Genomic DNA, 9,584 nt, shown 5'->3' on the forward strand with positions numbered 1-9,584 from the left:
TCGTATCTTATATCGTTAGAAAGGTAATTTGACAAAGAACACATCTAAATACATTTCACCAACCAAAAATGTTATTTGTAACAATCGGCTTTCCAAAGTAAATGATCAATTAATGCACACATTTAATACACAAATTTGATAAGTGCACATTTATGATTCGGGCATTTAATGCATACATATAACATGCCGTTTTGTAGGTAATCGAGCATACAATACAACTAACTACTTACTAACTACAATTCATGTCATTCAATGCATCAAATATTCATTTCAAGCTTATCAAACCCTAACCCGAATTCACCAAAATCACTAATCAAGTTTATGGAGTTTTCTCAAGCAACCTACACATCAATTTGAAGCTAGTGATACTAGGAACACATTTAATACATGCATTTATAACATTTAACAACATTCAAACAATCAAATCACCAAATCAAACACACCAAAGTTCATACTCAAGCTAGTTACTTCAAATAACGAAATCGAGCATATAAATCATATATTCATGTTAGACTTGAGCCATAGACACTAATTAACAACTTTATAAGTTCAAAAATATCAAGAACACAAAATCTAGTGATTTTAGAAAGTTACCCAAACTTGATGAAGTCGGTATGGAATCGAAGAGGAAGTTGCAAGGATTTCAAATATGTAATTTGTTTTGCAAGACACCCGCTAGCTTGGATTTAGATGATGATTCCTTGTTTGAGAAATTGACAGAAAATATGGAAGTAGAAGAAGAAAAGGGAAAATGAAAAAGAAAAGATGGGGGTGGGGGTTGACTAGTCAAAGGCTAGTCACCTCTTTGGCATTTTGGCGAAACTAGTCCCTCAAGTTCGGTTGCGGGTGCGTGAATTACCTAGACGAGATATTTTTAAAACACGTATTAACGGGAGATGTTATAAACATATAACGGGATTTAAATAGTTAAACGGAAAAGTAAACGGAAAAACGCGGGATGTTACACACCATGCTTCAAAATGAAGCCTTATACTCAAGGTTGTAAAACTCGCGACTCGGGGAGTACTCGCCCGGAGGTTTTTGAGGAGTAATCGGCTACTCGGGGAGAACTCGGAGGAGTACTCAGATGTTGACTTTTGTTGACTTTTATTTATAAATATATATAATAATATATATAATATGATATTATATAAATAACAGGGGCTATTATTGCCATTTGATTAAAGATTTAAGAGTGTATATCAATTTTGGTCTTGTTATTAAAGTTTAATAAAAGTTTAAGGACTATTATTGTCACTTTGATAAAAAAAACTAGAGTATATAGCTTTAACTTCGGGTTCCTTTATTACTCCGTACATCAACTTAAAAGATAAAACCCTAAAAAGTTAAAAACTCACAGCCGCCTCTTTAATTTGATGAACTTGCTTTGGATTTCTTCTTTAATCATAAGGTATGTATATCAAACACATCTCATAATTTGTTTTCCTTTGTTTTTCCTTCTTTCCTTCTTCATCTTTTCCCGTTTCCAGCAAGTTACGAGTTTTCCGACGCCGTTGACCACCATTTGACCGGCGTTGACCGAGTTTTGGCCGATTCTTGTACCGAGTTCTCGTTTTCTGCCTTCAGCCGATTACTCGCCGATTACTCGGCCGAGTTGGCCGAGTTTTGCAACCTTGCTTATACTCTTGCTTCAATACATGTTTTTTAATCAAGTTTAAATTATTTGTGCGGGAAGAATTGGGCGGGATAAACCAATGTATCGACATTTACAATACTAAATAATAATTATATTAGATTAAATATTAAATATATTATATTAGTATTTTTGAATTCGGTTTTCGGTTTAACCGAATTCAGAATTTTTTCAATACCGAAAAATTTGGGTTTCGGTTTCGCTGGATCCAAAAACCGACTTTAAATTTTGGCTTGGTTTTTTTCCGATTTGGTTAAGGTTTGATTTTCGGGTTAAACGGTTTCAAACCAAATACTGACGACCCTACCTTTTTCCTTTTACCCTCAACTTAATTCTTCTGTTTAATAAGTCTAAGTGTATCACCCATTTTCAAACAAAAGTAGCCTCATCTATATCAATTTTAGCAATACCCATTTCTACGGTTGCATCCGAGTCTACCTTTCGTACCGAGGGTAGAGTTCTCGACACATTTAGGAGTTCTTTAGCCCTGAAACTGTTGAGGCATTAATATGTTGTCAAGATTGAATCCGTTAAAGTGATGTTCCTGTTGATGTGGAAGAACTCATTGGAGATCATGAAAAATTTGAAGAAGGTAAGTTCATTTCTCTATATTCTTTTCATTTGCAATAATATTATTTGAATCATGATTTTGACGATATGTATATTGACTATGTTCCGTAGTTATTATTTATCAACAATTTTCAATATACTTTAAGTATGTGTAGGCAATGACTGATCGTAGTATAGTTTAAAAGAAGATCCCGCTTGCATTTGCTCCCAAAGTGATTAAACTTCAGCCGGAAGTGGGAAAAAGTACCGGAATCCTTATATTATTTACTTTTTCGTGTATATCTACAACTTTAGTGCAACGCACGGGCTCATAAAATATATGATTTGACCCGTTTGGCGACTTTTTGTGTTAACTTGTAACTATCCTAATCATAACTTTATGTTGTGAATCAATTTATGTATGAACTAAAATTTATCAAAGTTTTGCTATGTGTTTTTACAAAAATATATTTTACTAATTTGATCACAACAATACTTTTGACAATTTTCCTATAATATCGTTATTTCACATATAAATTTAAAAATAAATAATGTTTGTGGATAAGTTTCCGTACAACACATGAGCTCATAAATCTAGTATAGTAAATAGTCTCCATTCATGTATGAAAACGTAAGGAAGTTGTCTAAATAAATGTTTTATTGCTAAAATCTAGGTATTGTTATAATTCAGTAGGCTTATAACTACCTTTAATGGTTATAAGAACAAAGAGAGAAAAAGAGAGAAGAAGGAGAGAAGAAATATTGATATTGATATTTCAAGAGAAATGGTGCGCCTTAAATGGTTACCATACATGTCTATTTATAGCATAAAATATTACTATGCAAGAAATATAATAATAATAAAATTAACATCCAATCTAGATATTTTATAACACTCCCCCTTGGATGACAATTTTATTAGAGAATAACTAGTACTGCCTCGTTAAAAACCTTGCTAAAGAAAACCCATTGGGATAAAACTTTAGCTAAGGGAAAAAGAGTGCAGCATAGAGTTGACTCCCCCTCAAGTAGGCAACGTCTGAGTTGTTACATCTTTTGAACATGCCTCATGCCAATATTATGAACGTGTGTTCTAAAAATAGCAGTTAGCAGTGCTTTGGTATAAAGATCAGCAGAGTTGTTGATTGAACGTATCTCATTTTAATCTGGTTGTCTTTTACGATATCTTGAGTATATGAGAAAAATCTGAGGTTTTCATCTGAAAATGTATCATCTAAATCTTTTATGTACAAGTTTAGCCCCTGTGATTTGTCTACAGTCTCCTTCATGGTTTGCTCAAACCCTTGTTTCAATTCCTATTCTCTTGTAGTCTTTTCTGAGCCTTACCAACATACCATTCTTTTCCATCAAACTTATGACCGTTAAGATCGTCTATGATTTTGGCGCCTCATCAACATTTATATTTTGTTCTGTCACTTTTGATACTCTTCTTTCATTTGTATTATGCAAGCTGCATTATCTTCATATATAGTTATTGGTGAAGATAGTTGTTGGTCTTTTATAGCGTTCTAGTCCACAAGAATCATTAATGATTTGTGTCATTGATCTCAACCAAACACATTTTCGAGTAGTTTCATATAATACAATCACTTCGTCATGATTTGATGATGTTGCAATCAAGTGTTTATTTTAAGAACGTCATGATTTTGTGGTACCTCCATTTAGGAATACATATCGAGTTTGAGATTTATCTTTATGAGGATTTGATGAATGACCTGCATATACATAATCAACCAAATCTTGTTTTGAAGCGTTAGAATAAAATAATTTTAAATAAGCAGTTCCTCAAGGGTATCAAAATATGTGTTTGATCCCGCTCCATTGTCATTTGAGCTGAATCTTGCCAACAAATTAACTGCAAGAGAAATGTCAGGTCTTGTACAATCTATAAGATACATAAGAACCTCAATTGCACTAAAAAAATGGAACTTCCGATCTGTTAAGATTTTCATGATCTTCGCAGGGATGGAATAGATCAGTGTCAATATTGAGTGATCTAACAACAATGAGTTTGTCTTTAAAAAAAATGTTTTAAAATTTTTCGGTATAAGTTGTTTGATGTACAAGTAAACCATTAGGCATATGCTGAATTTGCAATCCAAGGTAATACTTGGTTTTTTTTAAGATCTTTCATTTCAAAATAATTCTTTAGAAGTTGAATGATTTCATAGATTTCTTTATTTGTTCATATGATGTTAAGAACATTGACATAAACAACTACGATCACATATCCGAACATTGTTTTTATAAAACGTACGTGCAAAATAAGTTTATATGTATACCCTTTTTTTATCAAGTAGTCATTTAATCGGTTATACCACATACGTCCCATTTGTATAAACCCATTTAGAAATCTTTGTGATTTAATGGAATATATTCCCTTGGGTTTTACATTAGATGCTTATGATACCTTAACCCTTTAGGTATATTCATATATATCACTATTAAGTGATCCATACAGATAAGTAGTAACAACATTCATGAGATGCATTTAAATAACTACCAGGTTGATTAAGTATCTAATAAGTAATTGTATCCATTACAGGAGGATAAGTTTTCCTCCTAATTCATTTCTGGTCTTTGTGGGAAATATTGAGTTACAAGTCTAGTTTTGCCTTGTAACTTCATTTGCACATTTCTTTTTGGATAAAAATTCATTTGTATCCCATACGTTTCACATCTTTAAAAGTGATAACGATTGATCCGAAAACTTTTCTTTTATCGAGCGATTCTAATTCAGCTCTTATTGCTCCTTTCCATTGAGCTCAATCATGTCCATTTTGTATATTCAATGACAGATTTTAGTTCCAGATCATCATCTTTATTCATGATGTCATTGTAACATTATATGAAAATATCTCATAGAGATTTTAGTTTCATTTCGGTTCCATAATATTGCATAATTTATCGCAATTTTAGTATTTACATTTATCAATATCCTCTGCAGAAGGAATATTGATTTGTGGTTCTTCTTGAACACTTTCTCTTACCTCATTATCAGCTGATTTTCTTTTTCGAGGATTTTTATCTTCGGAACCAATTGATCTTCCACGTTTGATGCGTGGCAAAGACTCAACAGTGACATTATTGTCAGCTTTTAGAATTTCAGTTCGAGCTGGAGCATTTATCGCTGGTATATATGATTTAGTCACTTTTTTATATCTGTAAATGCATAAAGTAATTAATTTGCAAGTTCTTGCATATGCATTATTTTTGAACTTTCGTTTCACATTCTTTTGTGCGAGTTCAATATACCTTAATTGATGTTCACATCATGAAGCATCATTTTATTTTTTATTTTTATTTCTCCCCCTAATCTAGGGAACAATGTTTTATTAAAATGACAATCAGCAAAACGTGCTGTAAAAACATCACCCATCATGGGTTCAATATATCTTATGATTGAAGATGTTTTATATCCAAAATATATTATCATCTTTCTTTGAAGAACCATTTTATTGTGTTGTGGTGATACAATTGGAACATACACTGCACAACCAATGTTTTAAGGTAGAAAATATTTGGCTCTTGGCCAAAATCAAGTATTAAGTGAAAATATTTACGACTTCCACATGGTATAATGCGAATTAATGTCGCATCATGTAAATTTACATGTCCACATATAAATATTGAGAGATTTGTACTCATTATCAATTGTCTAGTTATTAGCTGTAAGCGTTTATCTATTGATTCAGCTAAACCAATTTTGTGTATGCACATGAGCAACTGGATGTTCAACAACAATCCCTGTAGATATATAATGATCATTAAATGCTTGAGATGTTAACTCACCAGCATTATCAAGTCTCATCCTTTTAATGGTGTAATCAGAATAATGTGTTCTCAATTTAATAATTTGTGCAAGAAACTTTGCAAATGCCATATTACGGCTTGATAACATACAAATATGAGACCATCCGCTAGATGCGTCTATTAGAACCATGAAATATCAAAATGGTTCACATGATGGATGAATTGGTTCATATATCTTACCTTGAATTCTTTCAAGAAACATTTGTGATTCTTTTTCACAATATACTTTTCATTAATCACCATATGTGCTTTCCATTAATCACCATATGTGTTTTTTTTTTTTTTTTTTAAATCACCATATGTGTTTTTTTTTATCATATATCCTTTTCACCATATACGCTTTTAATCATATGCGCTGTGTTTTTCACCATATGCGCTTTTAATCATATGCGATTTTCATCATATGCGTTGTGCTTTTCATCATATTCGCTTTTTATCATATGCGCTTATCATATGCGATGCGCTTTTTATCATATGCGCTTTTTTATGTGAATAGTAAATTAATTAATTTCGTTTTACTATTCATATGAATTAATTTAGATTTACTATTTTGTTAATTGAGTAATATATATATACATCATATACTTGTGACTCCGAAGGCTCAAATGAATTTGACCATATAGTTATACGTTGTACCTTGCACATTAATTTTCAGTAGAAGCTTTAGATGCATATTATTTTCAGTAGAAGCTTTAGATGCACTTTTTTTTTTAATCACCAAATACCACAAACATTTTGTTTGCGTTTGTTCATAGTCATCAATGAAAACCATTTTCTTTAATTTTATTTTATACAATAAAATTAACGCATCATTATTCTTTTCAAAAACAATAATCTATTGTTATTGTTCACTTATGCCATGTTTAACAACAAAAGTCAACAACCTCTGTCTTGTTTGTTGTGGCAACCAAAAACAACCTTTGCTTTTGTTACCGAGAATCCAAGACCAAAAAACAATTAATTTTTAATTAATCTTTTATCAAAACCATAAATGATTTTATTGATCTACGTTGATATGGCCATAAAGAATTGACGGCTGACCTACTTTTGTAAGTGTATTTCGGCTATCATCCCGAAAACGCACAACGACCTTTTTTTTTTTTTTATGAACTATTTGTTTCATATCTAGCTTAGGCAATTATTGTGAACATTTGGTCCCTATAAGAGCATTTATTTTTTAGACTTTTAGTTGATTTGTACTTGTCACAATTAGGGATAGCACCCGCGGGTCGTGGATGCGGATCCATTGGATCCATCACCCGTACCCGCGGATTTTTTTTAAGAAACATCCAATTGAACCCTTGTTCGTTGAAACAATTTGACTATCTTTTTAACTCCCCATTATTAAACGGGCCATTTTGATGCACACTCTTAAAAAAATAATTTGTTTTTTTTTTTTAAGTTTTATTATTCAACCTCCTTTTTTTTTCAACGGTCACGTTTTTAACGAAACATTTGACAAGTTTGGAAAAAGTTTTTTTTTTTTTTTTTTTTTAACATAAACAAATGTACTCCGTACTTTAATTTGAGAAGTAACCGAGTAATAATTAACGACTGTTGTTCCATAAAAAAACTTTTTTTTTACGTTACCCGTAAATTATAAAAAAAACTTTTTGTTTAAAAAGAACTTTCTACTGAGTTAAATGCATCATGTTAGTAATTTAGTATTTTGTACATATCGAAATCCTTGATTTACTCATGCATGTCTCAAAATATACGAGTAATTATTTTGTTGTCACGAATAGAGCTAGGTAACATATCCTACACTTTCGCATATAACTAAACATCTATCTTGGTTCCAAAGTTAGATTTAATTATCACATAATTTAATAATACTAATAAATTATACATGTTAAAATAGAAATTACGGAGTAACTAATGTTTCGATTATCTTTTTCTACTATTACTTCTATATTACCCTTTTTAATTTTTGTTGACTCGGTAAACAGTACTTTTGTCTTTCTGAACTCGTAACTTTCTTTTGAGATTCAACTACTTTCTTAGTGTTAGGTTGACAAGATTATTAGTGAGAGGTTATTGGTGAGACACGTATTTACATAACACCCACCTGTATGTTTACTCTTTATCTTTTTCATTGGTTCATTCTCTGTATCTAAAATCACCCACTTCCTTACATACCAATATTTCTTCATGTACTTGGTATCTAAAATCAAAATCACGAATTCTTTTTTTTTATGGAAACACTTTATTTTAGTCGTTTTGAAAGTGGATATTTAAAGTTACTAGACCACATGTTCCTTCACTGAAAGTGGGTAGTTGGGTTAGTAGCCTACGTGTTGCTTTCCCCATTTTTTTAACTGGTAAAAAAAATTATATGGAGTAAAATAATCAGAATCCATAAAACAAACAAACCCTTACCTACCATTCATCTTTGAAGCTTACTTTCTGGAGCAGACACCATAAACGATCAACCAAAATAAGAAATTATACATAAATAATAAATTTTAAGAATAAACATTAGTATGCATGAAATAAATAATGATTAATTGCATAAGTAATCATAAATGTTAGATAACATATAAAGATCCCATTGTATTCGTATTGATCGGAATTAATCTCGACCCATGGTACCGTGTTGTCAAATGACGTGTTGCGTACATAAAGTACCGTGTTGTCAAATGACGTGTTGCGTACAATCATGAGGTCTTATTAACATAAATATAAATGTTAGTGAAGTTAATAAGAGTTAGATTACATAAAATATAATTCAGGCGGTATAACCGGCCATATATAACTTAAATAACATAAATATAAATGTTAGTGAAGTTAATAAAAGTTAGTAAACATAAATGATAGTTAGGCGACAGTGTCGACCATATATAATTTAGGTGGCAGAGCCAACCATATAATAAGAACAATACAAATGCACTAAGAACTTAATAAAAATTAGTAGTTCAAAATGTTAGTAGTCCAAAATTTGATATGTCCGAGTCTGAAAAACCTTAATAATTTCATACCTTGATTAGTGACTCGTGATCGTTTGAGATATCCTTTGATTACACTAAGCTCTTCGTGCTGATAACGTGTTATAATTCAGTAGGCTTATAACTACCTTTAATGGTTATAAGAACAAAGAGAGAAAAAGAGAGAAGAAGGAGAGAAGAAATATTGATATTGATATTTCAAGAGAAATGGTGCGCCTTAAATGGTTACCATACATGTCTATTTATAGCATAAAATATTACTATGCAAGAAATATAATAATAATAAAATTAACATTCAATCTAGATATTTTATAACAGGTATAAAGATTTTGTTATTAATTGCAAGTTCTATTCTCTTAAGTAACATATTAGTAAGCAAAAATATTATTGAGTTCTTCGTATTTATCAAAAATAAAATTTCTGGCGTCCTGACTCGTGAACAATGAATGTAAACATAAATATAAATATTACGAGTAGTAGTTATCAAAAAATTTGGGTTATTATTAATTGAATATTGAATATTGATTGATATTTTTTTATTAGACAAAATTGTTGAAATGGTCCATGTAATTTATACCAAAATGCTGTTTTAGTACATGTGG

Source organism: Rutidosis leptorrhynchoides, chromosome 5 (genome assembly GCF_046630445.1).
Source record: "Rutidosis leptorrhynchoides isolate AG116_Rl617_1_P2 chromosome 5, CSIRO_AGI_Rlap_v1, whole genome shotgun sequence".
NCBI classification, from domain to species: Eukaryota; Viridiplantae; Streptophyta; class Magnoliopsida; order Asterales; family Asteraceae; genus Rutidosis; species Rutidosis leptorrhynchoides.